The sequence below is a fragment of the Lepeophtheirus salmonis genome, chromosome 4 (genome assembly GCF_016086655.4).
Source record: "Lepeophtheirus salmonis chromosome 4, UVic_Lsal_1.4, whole genome shotgun sequence".
NCBI lineage: Eukaryota > Metazoa > Arthropoda > Copepoda > Siphonostomatoida > Caligidae > Lepeophtheirus > Lepeophtheirus salmonis.
This window is the reverse complement of record NC_052134.2, coordinates 8,320,445-8,344,508: the sequence shown is the minus strand read 5'-3', so window position 1 is coordinate 8,344,508 and position 24,064 is coordinate 8,320,445. Positions and strand designations below refer to the sequence as shown.

Sequence of the window (24,064 nt, the reverse complement as noted above, 5' to 3'; positions counted from 1 at the left end):
TTTTTTTTTTTAATTTGCACAAAAGTAATAGGGCTTCCCTGTTTTGATACATCAGTGTTGGTGTATTGGTGTTCAGTCTGAAAATCTTTGACGCGTACCACAGACCGCCACAGTTTTTTGCCGAGCGAACTAATTTAGTCCTTTAAAGAAGTTTGATCTGGACCGGTATCAAAAAAGCATTCGGTCTAGATCAGTCCCAAAGAAAAAATTGGACTGGAAAAATTATTGATGATGTCATGTGTGCTTCAAAACTGTGAACATCAGAACAATTACGTTTTATGAAGCTAAATGTGTTGCACAAACCATATTTGAACATCTCATAAATCAGGAATGAGCAAAATCGGAAAATAGATTGAGATCGAAATAATTCGGTCAATATATTCTGACCAAAAGTTTTGGTCTACATAAGGAGACCAAAACAATCGTTCAACAACTTGAAAACAATTAAATTTTAATTTGAAGTCTCAGATAGTGGTTTGGACTGAAATATATGTCAAATCGGTATATAAAATTACTTACAACCAAACTGAAAAAAATCGATCTGAAAACGAGTCTCAGACTACTAATACCTCTTTTTTTTCAATGAAAAATGAAGGAGCGTTTGAGTACAGTGGGTTACTGTTCTTTTCAGTGATACTAGGAATTCCAGTCAACAGGGTCAAATATTTCGAGTTTGGATCGTTCACGTTTAAGCAAAGACAAATTTTACCTCACAAATAATTGAGTTATAGTAATTCAAAAAAAATTGTTGGCTTAAATGTAATAATATTCGAGTCAAATAATATGAACAGCCTATTGTCAATATACAGGCAAGTTCTTATTACATCTATTATAATAATAAATAAAAAGGTGGACTAATTCATTAAGTACAATGCCATTTGATATACAAATTTATATTTTTAAACACCACTGTTTATCTACAAACTTTAAAACAAACACATATAAGAAATAACCGATTGAAAATGTTACAACTTTTATAAGAAGACGTGGGCCTCATTTTAATCAGAGGTATAGTTAAAAAAGGGAAACTTAATGCATCATTCTCTATTTGTTTGTTTTATTATTGATTTATTTATAGAAATAAATTGTTGCATTTTAAAAAGATTTAAAGACATGACTATCATAAAAAATAAAAATTTTGAGCATAAATAATTATGAAGGCGTATAGTTGGTACAATTATTAACAAACCTAGATATAGATAGCTACAAACTTTTGTGCATTTAAAACTAATCTTTAAGTGGTAGGATATGATCAAATTATCTTCATTCATTTGCAAGCCTGAAATGTCCCTTCCTATTACCAAAGTGCAAAAAGTATTTATCTAATATAGATTTTCAATGAATGGATACAAATACTCTCTGTATGGAGGATTAAAGTGTACAAATTAGCAAGTCAGACATGGGATTAAAATCTTGTAAATACTTTGATTATTTATGTATATATTATCGAAATACCTAGTAGTTAAGTTGTGGCAACCCTGATGGAATTCCTAATGAGGCTAAATATGATATATTTTACGACTGCAAATACTTACAGAATAAGGGAAACATAAGCCTTATAATCTTCTACACCTTTATAGTTATAGAAGGGCTTTGCAGATATTTTGAAATACAGTATGTCGTTACTATATCAAATAAACGATCTTTTTCAATCATATTTAATAACAAACTATACAATTGAAAAACACATTTATGCGCGAAATATATGCTATTTATATCTATATATTTCTACACATGAGTAAGTATGTATATGTATGCAAAATAAAGGTTGTAGTATGAAATGAAAAATAAAAGCCTTTTGTATTTATTATAATTAAATAATTATCTTATTTTTTTTTCAATTACAATTAGTAAAAATAAATTTGAGAAATGTATTTTATTGTTAAATATTTTAGGGATTCTTTTTTTTTTTGGCAAGATGGTTTAATTGGCACAATATCATAGTGAGCAGCTTATGGCGTTTAAGTACTTAATATACTTATGTATAAGTTAACATGACCGAGCATTTAATTTGTCTTAGATACATTCACTAGAACCGTGTCGCTGTTTCATGTGTATGCCTTTGCTGTAGATGGCATTTAGGAGTTCTTAATTACGTAGGTACTTTTAAATGCTTGTAACTTGAGATTACATAATACAAATGTACGTTTGATGTTCTATAAATCAGCTTTTTTAAACGAACAAATAAAAATGGAAATTGTATTGAAATATATGTAAAATCATTCTTTTATAGAAAAAAAAGTAACACTTTTTGTCAAAGTACAAAACTATCTTATATTGGTATCCTAATATGATGAATTAAATTTATATAACAAACTTCCTGTGCACATATAAAGTACGTTCTATTAAAAATCGACGCTAAAGGAAACACATTTCAATGTTGGTGTATAGATCAAAATACTTTTTCCGTCTTCTAACACTCAAGTACGATTATTTAAAACTAATTAATATTTACTATTAAGGAGAATTTTATAGCATATTTCAATAAAATTGTTTTTTGCCAAATAATATTTGATGTATCTATTACATAAAATATTTCAATAGTCTATGAAAAAAATCAGTCATTCAAGGATGGAAATTCCTTGGAAATAAAATCTTTTATATGAGTATATAAAAAAACTTTATTTACTAAAATCATTTACTGGACTCTCTTTCTTTGTGAATAGATCAAGTTTACGTTCCCATTTATGTTACATATACATTGTACAACAGTCAGCTGTATCTTTGTTCTTTTTTGTTTGTAGGTTGAACGTATCGGATTGTTTAATCATTTGTAGTTAATTGATGACTCAGATGCTTTGATAATCTACCCGTTTGTAGATAATTCTGTTCAATAATATCGGATTCAAACAAAAGATGCGATATAATTGTAAATATATTGAACAATTTATAGAGCTTTTTACAAAATATTCTTTCGTGCTATTTTTAAAGGGTCGTGCAACAGAAATGGATTTCTGTAACTTCAAAAAGAATAATTTTTACCGAGTACATCAACTATATGACAATTTTAATCAAAACAGTGAATATATCATTATCAAAAAATGTATTTCGTACATTTTATACTTTTAAAATAATCTACAATCTATATTTTATTTGACTCATTTGATAATTTTCTTCAGTGATGAACAAAAGTCCTTATTTTGACTGCATGCAGTATTGATCTCATATCTTTAATGCATTTAAATTTAGACAATTTTGTAGATAGAAATCTCTCTGTAATTTTGAATCTCTTTCATTTCATATTATTCTCCTTGTACCTCAGAATAAGATAGGACCGATCCACATTTTCTCTAATCCGGGTCGGCTCAGATATCTAGACGTAAACATTCGAGTAAACTTTGGGAAGCCAAAAATTGATATTAAAATCCAAAAATTAGATTCGTCTCAAACTTTACGAGTATTCTAGTATAAGGACGTACGTAAATTATATATAATCCTAATTAAAGTTACTGTTCACTGATAACTGTTGCTGAAGCTAATAATATCCCAATTTTATTATTATTAGAACTTAAATTATACTTATAATTATTCTTATAATAATAACATTGGAATAATCAAGTGATCCAACTGTTAATGTAGATCAAATTCCAAGTACTAATCAAGATAAATAAAGATGCTACAGTCCATATTGATAATATTATATTATTTATCTAAGCAATACAGTAAGCTTTTTATGATCCAAAAGATCCGTAAAAGTTCGAATAACCCAAGTTTGTTCGTATTCCAGATGTCAGATAATACAAAGTTACCTAGCCGTATCAGAGTACTTCATTTATGTATCCAAGGCACGCCCACCTTTACTAAGAAATACTACAGACATTTTAAGATCAATTCGATCTTTTTTAAGATCCGTAAAGTTCCAGTACCGGAAGCCGGTTCAGATCATTTCGAATAATACAACTTTAATTATAACGTAGCTTTGTTACTTCAGATCTTGATTTAATACCCGTCTTATCTTTACTTTTGATATGTCTCGATTAATATTTCTCCAGATTACATTCAATTTTTTTTTCAATGTTACTCACCCAAACACATGTTACTATGAACAAAGACAGATAAATAAAACTTAACTAATGTATGTACCGACATTACATACAATTTATGAGACTACCAACTTTTCAAAAAACAAGGTAATTATTTCTACAAATCCAAGCGTGCTCGCATATAGTAAATTTTAATTATCATTTTTTTCAAGACTTCGTGTTTATCTTTCATATTATGTATAATAGAATACAAAAAATCCTGCTATTCAAAAATATATCTTTATTAAGCAAAGTTTCATTTTTTTTTGTTTGGAATGGTATTTGAGAATTAAAGTGAGTCGACAGAAAATTTGATTTTATACAGATATGTTCTACATCAGGCCAGTGTTTAAAATGTTCTTTTAAATGTTGGGGGGGAGGGAGAATTGTCAGAAAAATCATTTCTTTAGGTAAAAAATGTTAATATATTAAGTTATAACCATAATAATTAATGTTTGGAATTTTGAAGTTCCAAAATTAAGCATTTTTTAAAGATAAATTATAAAATATTTTATAAAAGTCATATTTAAAAAGAATAAATTGTATACCTTTTTCATGTTATTACACGTGTAAAACATAACATAATAATTGATTGAATAAAGACATGAGGTTATTAAATACCATCTTTAATTTTTTTGGGTGTGTCTCCACAAAAGAGAATATAATGTATAATGCGGTCCAAGTGCAATGCACTATTTAACCAGTTGGATGTCATGCGGGACATATTCAATAAGTATATGCACTTAGAAAACGCCTAAATAATGAGTTAAAAACTATTAATTATTATAGAATTCTAAAAAAAATCAATAATCTTTGGGATTAAACTAACGAGGTTTGAATCGATATATGAGCCGGTCGATAGTTAAAAAATATGTTAATATTTAAATACAATATACGATACATAGGAGACGAATAATAATTTTTGACTTTGTTTTGAGTTGATTTAAATACTAGAATGTAGGGATGAGAAGTATGACGATATAAAAGGTTTTCAATATGGCGTAATTAGTGTTGAGTCTGGCTTTTCGGTTAAGTTCAGTCCTTTGTATCGGTCCTTACAACTATCAGTCTTTGAATTGCTCAAAAAAGACAATAAATGGAGCATGCCTATTTGGCTAAAAAGCTATATTTACTTAATTATATTATTAATTCTATCAAATTTGTAAAAAAATACTTTTAATGACATCACGATGGATCAATTTCATTTTATTTAAGGTCTGATAACTGCAACAGGACCAACCATGTGCTCATTAGGAATTATTTTCTTGAACTAAATGGGTGTAGTTTTGTGTCTCAAAAGGAATTATACTTAGTATGTAGGCATGAACTTCAAAGACAATTCATAGATCAGAAAGAGTAAATTTAATACTATAATGTTTACTTATATTTAAACAGTGCAACTCCCTCTCAGAAGTTAAAGGAAGATTTAAAAAAGACACTGAACTGGAGTACTTGGTTCATGTATATGGACCAACACAACAATCTAGACGGTATTAACATCCCCATTATGTATATTTTTGGGTAGCATCATCAGAGAGAAGGCTTTTAATGGAGGTATCAACACTCGATCCTGTAATTTAATGTAAAACTTAGAAGAATGCAGCAAAAATTTTATTTTGGTGCTGTTCTAAAAGGTCTTATTAATGTTGGAGTTCACATAATTTAAAACATAGGCGTTAGAGCACAGAGTTTATGCATACAACGAGTAGTTCATTTTTTTAATCAATTTTAAAATTGTATGATACACAAGTCCTAGCTAAAATTCCTTCCTACAACACTGTAATGAATAAGTTAAATATGAACCATATAAGAAACAGTAAGTAAATAATATTAAGTAGCCAACACAATTGTCAATCATTCTGAGGCAATTGTAACAGAGAAAGAATGGGTACGTTAATTTGATTCACTTGATAATTTGATATTATACTCCGACTCCAATGTGACGAATGTGGGTTGATTTGTTTTTGAAATCTAAGTTTTGTTTCCATGGTATTTAAAAGTACTTATGATTGATCATAGTATACATATTGTGTAGTCCAAAGTCAATTGGGATTACTCACACTCGATTCAATGCCCTTCATATGAAGTAAATTAAAGGGATGTACTTATCTTTGTATAGCAAATTATAAACTCCTACACAGACAATGTATATTTTTATACCATATTTCATATTCTTTGTAACTATTTACGTATAATAATGTTGTTTGGTATACTGCCCATGGCTGGCCAACAAATATATATGCAAAATTATATTTATCCAATTTTTGGAATATTCTTTGGGAGTTATATCACTTTGAAAAAATATATTACTGTATGTATTATTTTTTTGACTGGTCAACCAATGTATCTAAATAGTATTATCTTCACCCATCCGAAAAGATCTGGGAACGCAACCAACGTGGGGTACTCGAACTTAAATGGATCATAACAAAGATCCGAAGGATTTTCGAGATCTAAATAAGCTTATACTATGTCTTAATACTTAATTTCAAAAAAATATTATTGATATCGAACTTACACTTTATTTATCTAGATTAGTGATTATATTAACATAAACAGTTGGACCGCGGAGTTAGTCCACCACGACGTTACCTCAAGCACATACAGAAAAATGTAAACTGTATTTTCTTGTCAAGTGACAAATTTTCTTCTTCGTTTCCTCAAATCAGTGTTCCTAACATGATTGGTTGGATATGAATTTGTTCTAATTAAGTTGTGAACTATTATTCAAAAAATACTTCATAGTTGGAAGAAATAACCAGCTACCAACTGATTTTGGAAGTTTTTCTGTTTCTTTTTTGATTAAAGATTGAAAGCTACTACAAAACCAATCACGTAATATTATAACAGTTATTTTTTAATAATAATAAAATTGGATCATTTATTGTTTCGACATAAGTAATCTGTAAAAATGTAATTTGAATCCGAATTCAACATTTTTTATGTCCGAACAATTGGCTAAAATGGTAATTTAATTTGAGACAATTATCTTTCAAATTTTGGTTTCGGTTCTGTATTCAAAGACTTGGATACAGGAAATTTAATCGAATATTTACTTCTAAAGATCCGAATCGACCTGGATCTGATTAAATTTGTATTCGTGTTATCTTTACTCCAATATAAGAATAAATACAATTTGAACACAGCCGCATGAAAAATAAATGATATTTTCTCATGATTATATCGACGTTTTTCGCTCTTCTTTAATGAATGGTTAGATCTATATACATTGTTTTTCTAGAGAGGATATTACACTGGTAATATGGTTGTACTGGGGTTATGACACATTTAAAAAAGTTTCAAAAATATCAATATACCAGTGCCCATTTTGATACATAGTCTGAAAAAAAAAATGGATTATGACAACACTAATCTATAAAGTCATCAACTTTTTTAAATTCTGTATTTACAATGTTTTCTTTCGTTGATATGCTATGCACTTTTTCATTTTCTTTTTATAGCAAAAGTCATGATATCTTTTATGGCTATTTGGATGTATAAAAATTGCTCATATTATCTAAAGAAAATGTGTTATTTTAACAACTATAAGTATATGTTTTTATGTAGACTACGATTCACATCAGTGTCAGAAATTACGGTGCACATAAAATTGTCTAGTAATAATAATTTATTTTTTATAAAATATCAGTAGTTTTTTTATATATTTTGAATTTTTTTAAGAGAAGAGCAACTTAGCTGTCATGCCATTTCATTAGATCAGCTGGAAGCAGTTGTGACAAGGGGGAGGAGAGAATAAAAGGGATAAAGACACTCCCGTGTCGATCTTCAATTCTACTCTGAGTCCAACAAGGACTTACAACTTTAACTATACAATAAATCCTCAGGGTTACCACCTGTCTTTTTTTAGCACAAAAATATGTTCTATCTAATTTATATATATGTTATATCAATGATGGCTTGTATGTACTAGAATGGGAAGTTCACTTCTTAGGAAGTAAATAATATATCAGTTTATGAAAATAACATTCACTCCTCAATTTACCAATTTAAAAAAAAAAAACAGACTACCGAAAAATGCTTTCAATTTTTATGACTATCAATATATATAATTTATATTTCCATTTCTAGGACCGACTGTGAATCAAACGTACACACACTGAGTTTAAGATAATATTTTTACTCGAGCGTGTTGTCCACTGAGCTACAATAAGACTATTCGACACTTTTTAAATAATAATGAATAAGTAAAAAACAAAAATGTCTGTCAAGTCAATTTAAATGCACTTGCGTCCACAACGATAATTTTTATATTGTTTTTGGTGGTTTTTTTTTTAACTCGGAAGTGAAAAACTATAAATGAAAACTTTGAGAGAGTGGAAAGGGGTACATCATCGGTGAGTCAATATTTTTATGACTAAATGACGCTGCAAGTACCTGTTTAAATGCAAGATAGAAATAAATCGTTTTTTTAATATTTCAGTACGCCGGTAACACCAAATACCGGTATATCGAGCAACACTATTACATACATGGCTTAAAGTAGACATTGAGTTGTATCTTTATTTGCATTATTCTCCATTAAATTCAGGATGCAAACAAATTATACACGCAAAAATAGTATATTTCTTAATAAGATGTGTGCATACCCAAGTAAGTTACATAATTTTTGTTATAAATGAGACCTAAACTTCAAGGTCATTTAGTAATCCATATCTTATTTTACCAAAAGGACGCATCAATTAGCCAATTACTTGTTTATATTCCGTTGGTTTTGTAATTAATTATCTAAGCAATAGGTGGGAAAAGCTTTTTTATTTATTATCATTTGTAAACTTTTGAAAATAAAAGTTTTTACTCAGGTATGATTGATTAAGATAAAAAAAATATCTTTGCTATTTCTCATTTTCTACAAACTCATAATAATTTTGTTGCCAGGCGTACATGGTTCAAAAATCATACATATTCCATAATTTAAACAAAAGTTGATTTACATAAAATATTTATTTTTTTAACTCTATATATATTTCAAATATAACCACTAAAGTTTCTTATTTCGAGTGAAAATTCTACTTGATGGAGATCTCCTAATAGCTAGGTTTAATTTTGGAATGTCGAAAAATTCATCAATTGGATTGCTTATAATTATTTGTAGCAATCAAAGGAAACACTTTGTACTAAAATTCTTGAAAGATTACAAATTAACTAATGTTTTTCCCGTTGGAAGGTAAATAATTTTATACTCATTTTTCGGTTAGTTATAGGTGTTTTGTGGGACATTAACTTTTGTCTATGAAAACTTTTCACTAAACAAATTTTTAATATGATTTCATTTTCTCATAGAACGAATATTACCAAAATTAACTATATATAGTGAAACTTTTGAACACCAGATTTAGCAAGAAATATTTTTTCTATGTAATTTATGGCAAATATAAAGTTTTGGTTTTTAGTTTTTTCGTATATCAACTGTTTTATTAAGAATTTTCGATTTCATCTTTTTTTTAAAAACCTTTTATGGTTTTGAGCGTAAAAACTATTAGAAACTTCAGATGTGATTCCTTTTCAAACAAAACCCTTTAAATATATATTTATATTAAATTTTTAAATTGCAAGTTCTTTGGGTAGGATAATCACATATTAAATATAGACATATACTAAAAAAATCACCATAAAATTTGCTTAAAGAAAATTAATTTAATATCGAATGTTGATTTTTACATTCTCAAAAATTGGGTCAGACCAACAAAAATAGCACACAAATTTTTATGATCTTGTGTTATATACTGTTTTGTGTATTGCCCATACTTATTAGGTGTAGAAGAACGAATAAACTAGTCTTTAAAATCTATATATGCTTTACTTAATATAAAAGACAACTCTCAAAGAAATCATCAGTGCTACTTTTTGTTTTTCATGAGCAAACTCACAAATAATTACTCAATACTTTGATGTTCTATCCTCAAGAATGAAATAATAATGACAATAGCTGGAGAAAAAAAAACTAGGTTGGCAACAATGAAATAGTATTCTAAATAATGCTTAGGATTTACAACGAAATATACATGTTTCATCCTTTTTGTTTCCGTTTTAATATGAAGCACTGATCTTATTTAAAGTCACAATTATTATTAATTTATATCATTCTCTGTTCTTTTATTGTTAACATGAGCTTTAGCTTCATAAGTTTCTTAATAAAAAATGGTACTCTCCTCATATTCTATACAGCATACAGTTGTACCGAGTGTTCCATTAAATCTGAACACTTTGAATTTATTAATTAACAATAGGAATTCCACAAAATTGATACTTTAGGTATATTTTATTTGAGCTTACTGAATCATTAATGCAGCCAACTGAAAGGCAATGATGACTTCCAGGCAGCTCTGTGGATATATTCCTCTGTCTTGCCGTCCAAGTGCTGGCTGACGGTGCATTTGAGGGACTGTTTCCACTCACTTTTTTGATAGCTTTCTGGACAGTGGGGTATGATAATCAAAGATCTCTTATATGGTTCCACATGGACTTGAAGGGATGGCCTGGGCTGTTTTCTTTAACTCCTCTGGTTCCAATTTGGCCTTATTGACTGATCATTTCCTCCTCCAGATTTTGGATTTGCTGACAACGAACTCAGTGGTCCTGGAGACGTTCAATTGATTGGAATACGTTAATTGAAATTCATCGATCACGTTCAACTGTTATTTTCTCGTAAGCTAGAGAGCTGAGGCTTGTTTTGTTTTGTAACTAATTGTTGATGCTTTAATATATCAAAACATGAATAAATTTAATCAACCATAATTAATTATTGAATTAATAATTATTCAGATTTCAATGGACCGCCCTGTATACATTATTAGTTGATCTATACTCCTGCAAGATATCATTCTTAAATTTTAGATATATACTTAATGATAAAAATTATAAGAATTTTTTGCTTTTCTGTTTTTTGGAATTGGTAATTGGAAGAATTAATTTTCTGTTCCTTAGCAGAAGTCTAAATGGATTCAATTATATTTCAGACCTAAATGAACATTCGTGTGTGCTCGTAAATGACGGGAATAACCTTGATGGTAGCAGAATTATAATTGTAAGGGCTTGATGAACTCAGAGTAGAATTGGGGATCAATATTAGAGTAATTCCTGCTAATGTCCTTGTTCATTCCCTTCTCCCCTCCCACCTTGTCACACTTGATCTCCTTGCAAATATTCTTCAAATTGTCAGGGTTATCATTTTGATTTTCTTTTTTATTAACATGGTCGTTATAGCCACGATTTTCATAACTATATATATGTACTCAATTTTATCTTCCTTTTTTTTATATGACGCGCACGTTCGGTGTAACTTTGCTATTTCTTCAATCAAAGTTTACTTGAAAATCGAAATGTACTTGCTTTATTAATATAGATTACAACATCCATAGTGAGGACCCTTTATATTACTGTTTATATAAAAAAAAATAACAAAAATTAATCCGGCAAAATTGATGGCCTATAATTTTACTTGTATGTTGCATAATCAAGGAACAATAAAAAAATACTATTTTACTATGTGAAGATCATGAAATGCAATGAATTTGTACACATCATTTTTATAACTTTTTACTATATTTGATCATTTTAATATATAATTTTTATATAACTTCTTATTCAAGTTACGATATTTATATTTGATTGATTAATTTTACCATTGAAATAAGATTAGCCTATACTTATCCTAATTTTTTTATCAAAACTTATGTTGATAAATGTATAAATTAAATTCAAGGAACAATTCTAAATAGTAATCTTATACATTACAGAAATTACTCCCAATACGTATCAACAAATAATTAATGGAGTTTCAATTATATTATAATTTATAAGAAACTGTGAGTGACAATAACGAAAAAATCTTAGAATCTTAGTAGATAGTTGTGTGTTTGGGAATATGAATAAAAGATTCTGGAAGTTATATGTAACATTATTGAAGCTTTCAACACAGTCCTATGAACATGAGTGCTTAAAAAAAATAGGATGTACGGTGCTGTGGAGGCAATAAAATTGTTTTTTTTATATTGTAAACGTTAAATCAAGATCAAACATTCAAGTAAAAATAATTATAAGATTATTTAATCTTCAACATTCATGATTAGAAATCAAATACTCAATGTTGTTCAACTTTACATCAAAGGAAATAAGTTTACATAGATTTAAAAGCAGTTAAGCAAAATTATCACTCGTCAATACGTTTAAAAATTGTGGAAAATTATAAAAAAACCTTCCCAACACAAAAAAACAAAAAAAGTCTTTGGTCCTTACGAATACAATAATTTAAAACTATTCATTATTGAAGCTCTCCCAAAGAATACAGATGAGATGTAATTCTGACAAAATACATTGATCTGGTCCTCAGTCATCAGAAAATAAGGACAAGCTGAATCATATTTTCTTTCGTCATGGTTTGGGGCCTCAAAAGCATTAATACCTACTTTTTTTTTATTTATACAAAAATCAACTCCGAGAGTTAAATTCAGAGTTTTGGAGCTTCCGGTAAAACCTTGGTATATGAAGAGGAGTGTATGTAAGGAAATAAAAAAAATTGTACTCTAGCCAGATTCTTCACCAAGCCACAGTTAAAAGGAAACTCGACTGTGGTTAGCATATGATTTTGGTGACAAAGAAATATGTTACCATTTTCTCCAAATTTGGACCAAATAGATTAATATGTGAGGATTTATAGTATTGATGCAAGATAAATCAATCTAACTGCTAAAATATTGATGCTAAAAATTAGACAATCCAAGATAACGAAACAAATTATGGAAAAAATGATTCATCATTCCTGTAAATCATTAAAACAGTGGTGTCAGGCTTCAGATCAAAATGAGAAAGTATATAGAACAATACAATAAAAATGTATACTTTGTATAAAAATTGAAATAAAAACCAGTTTTACTAAAATTAATGTTCCCTATTAATTGTACTTCGAATGACAGGTTCAATTTGTTAACGGTTATACTAATCAGACTGTAATTTCCTAAACCAATTTTTAGGCCAGTGTTACGCTTGTTGTGAAATATGGAGAAAATAAATCATTTCGTATAATTAGCTACGCTATCATAAAAAATAAACCATAGGGATCGAACCATCACCGAATTTATTCTAGGTTCAATAATTCTTCGATATTTCTTCAGTATTTTTTAAAACTGTCGGGCGTTTTGGTGGGTAAGATCAAAATTGACCATGTTGGAGGTATACATAGTTGTATAAATATTTACAAAAATCTTAGATAAATCTTATGGCTTTAAAATGTGACAATTCGTGAGGGATTTGTTTCCATCATTTACTTACTTATCAGTTCAATGAGTTTTAGAGTAATAAATTAAAGTAGGAAGTAAAGGACAAAAGGGATTTATTTACTCAAAAGTAATCCATTCGCCATAAGGATGCGTGACCACAATATGCAAAGATTGCATTTATTTCCAAGAAAGAGGAAAAACAAAGAATAAGTGTTGCAAAAAAGTAATAAATGCACAGAAAAATAGTAATATCATTAAAAAACCCCACCCTAATAAAGTGCTATACTCTTTTTTTTCTATGCTTCCACATAGGCACACAAACTATTCCTATTTACACATACCTTCATAATTATCAACAAATAAAACTTGAGCTTGACTTATAGTTAGATCCTTTTTTGATTTAGTGCAGCATTTGAGCAAATTTTTGGGCATAGGGCGTGCTCTCTCATTCTTCAGTTGATTAAAACAAAGAATGAGTCTACATACGCTATGGACTCAGGTAAGGTAATAATTGGAGAAGAAAATTAGAAGTTTGATTCAGTAATGAAGATTTATAGTTGTTTGTAGCTTATAAAATTGCTAAAAAGATTAAATATTTAAAATATATGTAATTCAAAGGCCTTATATATATGAAATTAAACGTTGTATCTTTTGCTAGCATTTGATTTATTAGCTGCTTCTCTTTAAAAGTGTTTTGGATGTTAATTTGTTTGAATTAAATTACTTTTGTCATAGAGAGATCAGGAGTGTGCGTATTTATATCTATTAGTTTTTTTAGGTGTAAGGGCTTGAGAACACTAATACTACTAATGCAAAATAAATAAGGATCTTACTTATGTTGAGATAAGTGAGCGCACCCATGATTGTTATCTGGGTAATCTGATTGACTATATGAAACAATTTTTATTACCCATGAATATAATTAACAGTATTTATAGAACTAATAAACGTAGTTGTAACAACTTTTCTGTTTGTTTCCTTCCTAAAACTCAATTTTATTTTAGTAAAAGTTGCAAGCTTAAATATATTGCACCATAAAAAATAAAACATCCATTTAATGATTCAAGTTCATATTTTTTATCAAGAAAAGATCACAAAAATCATAACAAACAGCGTAACTCCATATGCATGACAATTAACAGTTTATTTTGTTGTCAGCTATCTATTTTTATTTTATTTTACCCTTATCAGTGTTTTGAACATACATCCTTAGAATTACTTTTCCTTTTTCATAAACACACTCGCACGTAGCTACTCCATAACTTTTTCCTCAAGAATAATAATATCAGCCTCATAACTCATTTTAATATAATGTAATGAGACATGGAGTACTTTAGTATAGAGACTAAAGTACTTTCTTGTACTTTATCTACACACGCTCTTTCTTGAAAATGAGACTTCAACTCATGTTCTATTAGACAGAGTTGTATGTGTTGACATAAACACCTGCAAGGTTTCATTTAATTTTACTTAATGTTTGAATATAAAATTATACATATATTGCAAATTTCTTTTCAATATGACGCCCACGCTCGATTGTATTAAGGTTTCTTTTTTCAAGTATCTTCACTCAAACATGAATTACGGAAGGTATAAATACATATACACAGACAAATTTCTTTTTATAAAGATAGGTTTATAGTTTGATTTTGTTATATTAGAGATGTTGTTTCGAGTCCCATGATTTGGTCTTCAGAAATAATAAGAGGGATCATAATAATGAAATAATACAATCAGTTATAGCAAAAATAATAACCGATTATTTTAATATTTAGTCCTAAAAAATAATCTTGCACTCTTTCCAATTTTAAAATTCAAGCAACATGCCTAGTATTAAAATATGAATTAGACCTAAAAAATAAACCATACTATGTTTTTATCTAAATGAAGCTGATATCCTTGTTCTTTAATTATTGAAGGGATAACATATACGTATAAATTATTTAAATGCACTCATTAAGATAGTAAGTATCTTGAATGGTTAATTATCTATAAGTGCAAGTCCCCGTAGGACTTGGTGTAGAATTGAGGATCAACATTGGAGAAGTTTTAGTTTAAATGCCCTTGTTATATACGGAGTGGTATTAGGGTTTATTTCCTTCCTCTCACGGGTGATTGCAGCTGATCTAAAACAACACTTGACTGCTAATCTGCTATCCTCCCAAATATTCCTCAAATTCTCATGATTACAATGTTCATTTTCGGTTTCTTTAGTTTTACATACCGATAGTACATATATTTTTCATCACTACTAATTAAAATCCATATTATCTAAATTTAAAAAATAAAAATATTCAAAAAATTGATATCGGGTGTAATACTAGCCCATGCTAGATAAAGTTTTGTATTTGTATTTTTCATTCTTAACGATTACATAGCTGGTTATAACTAATCTAATGTAACGTCATGACATTTTTTAAATTATATAAATGGAAAATTACATAAAATTGTACAATTGTTTAAAGTTACATAAAATTGTACAGTTGTTTAAAATTACAAATTATAAATTTTTTTAAATTGAGTTTTCTCCAGACATTTAGAAATGCATGAGATTTAGAAGTTTTGAAAAGATGGGAGAAGTCCCATTTATATAATAAATATATAAATGTTTTTTTTTTTTCAATTTAAAAGAATTTTTTTCCATATATCTTACGATTGTTGTGTTTATACCTGCAGGAAGAGGAATCCTTTTTGATCAACATGCATAAATTAGAGTCTTTGCTATTTTTATCTCCACTTTAAAGTCATTTTCTCCTCTCATAGTAAGAGCAATAAGCCAATCTGATGCCTTGAGACTTACGAATAATCAATTAGTAATGATACTCTCCAACATAGATAATATATTTCGTACTCGATCACAAAAAAAGATGTGCGTCGGTTTTGCTCCACGGTCGTTTCTAGATAGGAATATTTAATTAAAGATTCCTAGGTCCGATGGAGTAATCGTCATACTGTAATGTTTACTTATACTTAATCAGTGCAATTCCATCTGACCAATTATGAGGAACATTTTAAAAATTGAAAGAAGATTCTACACTTTCTTTGCAGAAAAAACATCCAAGGTCCGTTTTATTCGACTTGCTGGTATATATCGAGAATGTCACCAACCTATACCGAAATCCCTTCTGTTACCATGTAGTAAAGGGATTTCAGTGTATTATTTTTTTGTTCATTGTTTTTTCTTTCATATTAAGGTTCTTCCAGCGCTTTGCCAACAACAACAAACTTGGACATCATTATATTTTTCAAACTGTTAGGATGCCAATGTCATTTTTCGGTCTGTTTTCTATACATACAGGCAGATCATTTATACTAAAACTCCAATAAAAGTTATTTTGTAGATATCTAAGTATTTTAATAAATATTCTTCAATAATAATAAAAAATATTATAAGCATCATTTTGTAAGAATAAAGTGTATTTATTACATTAAAAAACTAGGTATTTATTTGTTAGAAACCAATAATATAAAAATATAATAGATAAATAAGTTTTTTTGAAAAAATAAACGTGAAATAAGGAAGCAAGACACAAGTTAAATTAAGGATAATATCATTGAAACGTATTTCTTAATTTCAATTTATTTCATGATCTCAATTTTATTATTTAACTCATGGAGCTTGATAAAATTTATAATGTACATAATATGTACTCTCAAACATATAACTTGTCTTTGTATAATACTTCAAAATGCAGACCTATATAATTTTTTGATGGTTTCAGGTGTTTTTTTCCTCAAACCGAATAGGCACGTGTAGTTGAGCTTCATATTGCAGTAAAATTGGACATTTATCGGAGTACTTTTGAGTTAGCACGAGACAAACAATTTTTAATTGTATAAAACTTAATAGTAAGTCTTTTTTTTTTAGTTTTCAGGACGAGTGATTCCATCACAAAAAAATATGTTTCCTCAATCACCACATGGCGATATGTACATATTCAAACAAAAAATTACCATTTTATTGCTAAATGCGTTGACGACAAGTCCACAAGTTCAAGTAAAGCCTGTACTGAGCCCCATTAATTGATCAGTCAATTTTTCTAGAAAAATGTTCTGTAAGCAATTTCGTAAAAGAATATTGCCGTATATATAGTACTTAAATCATTAGCAATATCATAGATTGTTTAAATGATTGAAATATTTTCTTATGGAGTTTTTATGCTTAAACTATAAGCACCAGAAACATGGTATTTAATGGTTTTTTCAAGTCTTTTGTAAATATATGAAACACTGATTCATATTGTAGCATTGACTTGGTAGTATTGTTTTCCTATATTTCCCAGTATTTCTCCAACTATGGTAGGCTAATTGATTTGGGAGGAATGAAAGAGTTTTTATTTATTTATAATAATAGCTGTTTAAAAAATTTATATAAAAACTATTATCCAACTTTTTTGTAAGGGTTAATAAATGTATATATTGTTTTAAAAGATGAACTTTGTTATCCTTCTGTTAGTGAGTATACCTTTTTATAAGGTTGTTAGTGAACTAGATTACAAAGAAATATGACAAATATAAGAGATTAAAAAAAAAAAAATCGTTATTGTATAGTAATTCTAAAAACAAAAGTTTGGGGTTTCAGCAAGATAAAATTTCTTATTTTGTAAGTAAAAATATTAAATTTTCATTTTTCTTTAAAATTTTTATTAAATATTTAATAATTATGCGAATTTGCAATGAGTTTCTATTGTTTTTAAATGACTTTGTGTGTTTTATATAAAATGATAGCTACAATATTATATTTTTGTATCCAATTGTGAAGGCCAGTTCTCATATTGAAAAATGAAGAGCAAAATATATACATATAATAAAATAAAAAGGAACGATTTTTATGCAAAACATTTAATTAAATTCACTGAATCTCGATAACAAATGGCGAAATATACAAATATATCCTCAAAATGACATTATGTAGCTAGTAAATAATGAGATTTAATATTTTAAGGATAATATGGGGTCTAAAATATCCCAGTTACAATATAGAAGGTGAAAATAGTCATCCAAAAATTTTCCATCATTCTCAAAAATTGTCAAATTTGAAAACCATAAAATAACTGTGATACTTGAAGATCTTTATATTTTCTCTCAAGTGGTGCACAATGTAAAAAGCTTAAGAATTATTGATCCATCCCCATTTATTAAGGTGACTGAAAAATATTCACAAGGATTTTTCACCTCTGGAAGTTTAGCCCTGTTTCAGTTCCCCTCTCATATATATATATTATTTCATAAATGTACCTTTGCACTTATTTTCTTGGGCTTAAAATGGATTTTCCTTCACTTGAAGTCCTTTGTAATTCATTTTTGTACATGGAATAAGTTTTAATGAGGACATTTTAACTTAATTTGGATATATATCATTCATATTGTTTCTTGTTATGTTAAATTTGAACAATTTTTGTACCGGTGTACTTTACGTAATTATTTACATAATATTTATTTATAGGGCGAAAGTTCTAAGAACAAAAATTCCAGGAAAAACATTTTAGAACCATTCATTAAATCTCCGGTTTAGTCCTCAATTTGAACTATATTTTATTACGAATAACAATGGATGATATTTTATATCATTTATGTTCAGATGGACTCAATTATACATGTGAGTATAAGGAAGTGTCCTTCAAAATGAAGGATAATCTAAGACACGACTTTTTACTTTTTAGAACATTAATATAACTTTTTTTTGTATTAAAACCTTTTTGTTTGCTCATTTAAGGATAGTTCTATTTATAAACTCTGCATGCATCAATATACGATAGGCTTATATCTAGTACAAGTTTGTATTTCGGAACAGAGAAGCTTATAATTAAGTCCTTATTAATTAATCGTACATATGTATAAAAAAGAAAATTAGTTTACTCTTAGTTATACCAAATCTAATGTAGTCGTCATTTCTAATTTGTTAAAGGAACAAGCAAATAAATGAAGGCTATATGCTTATTATTAGTCTACTGTCATTCCTTCTTTCTTTGTCTACAATAAATATTAGACTCCTTTCTGTGTATCTATATACTTTTAGACGGCTCATTTTTTGGAATATTCATACGCACAAAATATTAGGAATTTGTTCAAATTTGATCTACATATCATGTAAAAAATTAGATATTACTGAATAGGGAACCAAAACTGTCAGTAGGATTTAATAACAATTTTATCCACGTTAAACAAAAGTGAACAAATATTATTTATACCTGTGTCTCTAAGTGTCAAAATGTCGAAGCAACATCAAAAAAGTCAACGCGTATCGTATCTCATCTGTGCCTAAATCCATATGACCCTCCTCCATCCCTGATCTAAATCCCCTGGACTTTGCAGTTTGGAGTATCTTGGAGAAGAATGTTAGTTACACATTTCAAATATATTTGGATTATTTCTAAGCTACCCTGATTCACTGTAAGCACAGGCTTCATCATCAAGAGCTGCCAATCTGTTCGACAGCGTGTCGAGGCTAATATTGCTTGTAAATCCAGACATATTGAATAAGAAATATATATAATTGTAGTATTTAAGAATATCACAAATTATATTCTCTTGATTCCAAAAAAAAAATGATAAATTTGAATATGATTGATTTTACAAAAACTTAAAATTACTGCTAGAGTTGTAAAAAGTGTGCTCTTAGTTGCATGTGAATTTTTTTATATTGTGCAATCTGCACATTACTTTTATTTCATTTTCCATGGCTGTCATCATTATTTTTTAAATATTGAGGAGACAATTTCCAAGTGATAAAGTAACCACCCCGAGTATGTGTACTCTTAAAAATGGAGAGTAATATTAAGGATTTGTTTGGCAATTATAAGTAAAGTTGTAGAAAATATGGCTACAAATATGTGCAACATTTTTTTCTAGTTGACCTTCAAGCAGTATTTTTTAAGTTTTTTCTATTAAAAAAATATCTCCATTTCAATAAATTTATAGTGTATATACTCACGAAAGACAGCAAAGAAACATTCATATTTTCTTAAGTATTTATAAGTGAAAGTCTTATAGAAAATCATTTTTACATATATTATATTAGGCTCAAAATAAGAATTATGTCTACATATTTCCTTTCATGGCTCTATGTAGCTTATTTAATTAAGTTTATTTGATTTCCTAAATTAAATTTGGCTCCAATATTGTACTTTAAACAAAATATATATATTTTTTTCTTTATTTATGACCCATTGTATATATTTTTGTATCGTTAAGTGCAATTTGCGGTACATCCTTGATAGAAAATGATGATAATTAATTAAATAAAACAAATCTATAATTTTTTTTTTTCTGAAAAATAAGCTTAGCTTGTTAAATATATTGACGGATGATGAATAAAAACGCAAGGAGAAAGAAGGTAGAAACGATCCTTAAGGAAATTTAATTAGCAAATGTCAACTTTACATAATCTTTTTGACGAACGAATTTATTTTGAGCACTAAAGGGTTCTCATTTAGTAGGGAAGGGTCTCTCAGCCGATTTTGTCAAATCAATATTTTAGTTTTTAGGATCCTTGCAAAATAAAAATACTCTGAAATTTGACTAATTTTTTTATATTTTAAGAAAAAATTTATTTATACTGTTCTTTTCTATGCATTCGTAAGAGATCCAAAATTAATACCAGTTTCCTACATTAGAAAGTAAAGTTATAACTGAATTTTAATCTTTAGATATGTTAAAGGTACGTTTTCATTTGGACAGTAGTATCAATTGTAAAAAAATGTAATATAAAATGACTTTTCAATGTAAGTTTTGTAAGAATAAGTTATATTGACACAAAATATATATTGAAATAATTCAATACAAGATTTCCCAGAAAGTATATTTTACAAGGAAATTTATCATAGAAAGTAAACACAGGAAATAGTGGAAAAATTGTATCCCGGGATAACAACACTAGTAGAAATACGTGTAAGCTATAGTAATTTACTATGTATTTAGTTTATTAAATTGTCTATGTACATATTTATTGACGGATATTTGATTTCTATAATAAGGCTTATTAAATTTTGTTCAAATTATAATAATATTTAGATAATTCCAAAACTTTATACATAATTTAATATTTTGTCTTGTATATTTATACATGTTGTACATTGGTAAAAAAATTAATCAATTGATATTTATATTTTTTAAAGATATTTATTCATATGATTCATATACAGGGTATTCAGATCAAATCAGTGCATTTTTTAAAAATCTTTAAATTGCCACTGAGGCCACATTTTTCTGCAAATTTTCTGAAAAGTTGGCTTGAATTGTCTATATAAATGTTGAAAAGAGTTTATTTGATGTACATACCTCCATCATCAATCACAACCCATACCTTGGTCCGGAAAGAGAATCAGGGATTGACGAAGTAGTTAATTGGTCTGTTGGTCATTGTGTCCTTGATTACATGATATGTTCAATTTGTTAAAGATTTGAGGTAGCCCCAGACAAAATAATCCATTTAATTAAGATCTGGACTGCATGGGAACCATATTGTCTTCCAAACGTAGTCTTAAGTGTGCTCAGTTATCCACTTCAGGGACCTGTCTAGAACATAAGAAGTTGTTGAGTATTGTTACCAGACCCAATGCTGATCTCTAGAATATAAACCTCCTAAATTGAAATTTTCATGTTATTGTGGCCAAACATTAACGTAACGACGCCACGCCGTTCCTCTTCTGAGAATTAAATTTTCTTTATACCTGGAGCAGCTATTGCCATGATGCTCAAAACTTCACTAAAGTTTTGTTGATACATCAACATTTTTGCTCAAAAAACAAAAACAAAAAAACACTATCAGACAACTGCATCATAACTTTACCGCCTGTGTACGCAAGGGCTTTTATGATCTTAACGCCCTCTATGTTTGTGAATATACCTATCATAAAAATTAATATAATATAATTGCTAATAAGAAATTGCATTATACTAAAATAAATAAAGGTTTTAGCATAAAATTATACTTCTTATTCAATACAACTAGAAATTATATAAAAATTCAATAAGCCAAATACAAAATTGTATAAAATAAAACATTATAATCAATCTGTTGGTCTTCTTTAACAAAAGGATTTATACCGTAGAACAATTCTTTATAAACTAAATACACATTTTTGCAAATTTGACGATTTATATTTAAACATCCCTCCTTGATGTAATTATTATTTTAGTTAAGTGTGTTCGTTTATTATTCTATATAATAAGTGATACAAAACTGACTTATAATTTGTTATTTTAATTTTTATTTATTGATACATAAATATAATCTAATCAAACACTCAAAACGGCGCCTGCTTTTATTGAATGAGTGTCTAAAGATAGTGTGATAGTATCAAATTTATGTATGTTGTTTTTCCTTGAGTTTGCAGATTGTATGCTCCAAAAAGCTATTTACCAAAAAGTATTCAATAGTGGGTGTACAATGCTTTTGTATGTACATACGCACCAAGCAAAGAAGATGAATGCGACGGTTTTTTCATTAAATATGATCATTTTTTGAGCATTTACCTATTCATAAATATGAATTGAAAAGTTCTTATTATTATTTGCAAGGATACGAAAAATAATCAAATTTCCTTAGTATTACTACACATATACAGAGGTGCATAAAGGTTGTACTGGAAAGTGAGAGCGGCTTTTTTTAGCTGGCTATCTGAAAAGGGTCTTTTGTTTTCTAAAACCCTTATCATTATTATTTAAATCTAAAGTAATAGCTAGTGTGTGTGCCCATGAATATGGGGCTATGAGACGAAGTAAAAGAACATAGACCCATTTCAGTATCTAGGAAATACAGTGAGGATCTTATTTCTTGGTACATATTCTAATATTTTCATGAGTAAAATTTAAATGAAAGGTTTTGTGAGTATATTTATTGAACAATAACATCTGAAAATAATATTTGCCCCAATTTTAATACAATATGTGAGCCCTAAGGTCCAATATTGACCAAAAAAGGGCTTAAATCCCTTTCAGAACTTGACTATGTAGTCAGACTAGAGGTTGGCCCACTTATTCTAATACAAGTCTTTAGAGACTAGAAACTCCTGTGAGGAGAAGTGCAACCCTTTCTTCCAGACGCGCCTAGATAGAGTAGTCCAGAGGGTTCAAGGTCTGGAGTGGAGGGCAGCCACATGATGAAGTCTCCAAAGTCTGGAAAGTTGTATCTCAGGAAGGCTTGGTTTTAGAGGCGCCATGACACGGAGCTCCGTCTTTAAGCTAAAACAAAATTGTCCCAAAATTGATTTTTGTTTACTTTTCTCCGAGAACTTGACAAAAAATAATGTTTTTTTAAAAATAAAAATAAATTTTTATAAGATCTACACTTTTGTTAAAATACAGTAAGTTTTTCATTTTCTTTAATTTTACTTACATCATTTAAATTATTGATTATTTTGGGTTCAGTTGGTGTAATTGATCAAAATCAAAGACTCAAACATGAAGGATAATAAAAATACAAAGTTGGTTGGTTGGAGTAATTGTATTGTCCCAAAAAATATAAATATGTGAAAAACAAAAATTGAGTTTGGGCTATTGTAAGACTCTACATACAATAAATTTAGGTTTAATTATAGTCTTTTTCTATAATTAATAATTTGATGCATCGATATGTGTAAGACTATTGATTCTTCAAAAAGTATTACTATATTGAATTTTCTTTTAAATTTCTTACTCGAACATGATCTTTTTAGCTAACAGAGTGGCTCTCAGTTACGCAATAGTGGTATAATTTGATTTTAAAATTCAATTTGTGCAAAAAATAGTGACTGGTGTAATCAACAAATAGTTTCAATAGATTGCAAACAATTTATATTTTCATTTGTCTTTATATATTTTTGT

The 24,064-nt window shown here is 28.2% G+C and overlaps 1 protein-coding gene across 2 annotated transcripts in view; it reads left to right on the top strand.

The window, feature by feature from the left end:
* Nucleotides 1-24,064, top strand: part of LOC121116538 (uncharacterized) — a 115,636-nt gene that overhangs the window by 733 nt on the left and 90,839 nt on the right. The window lies entirely within an intron of this gene.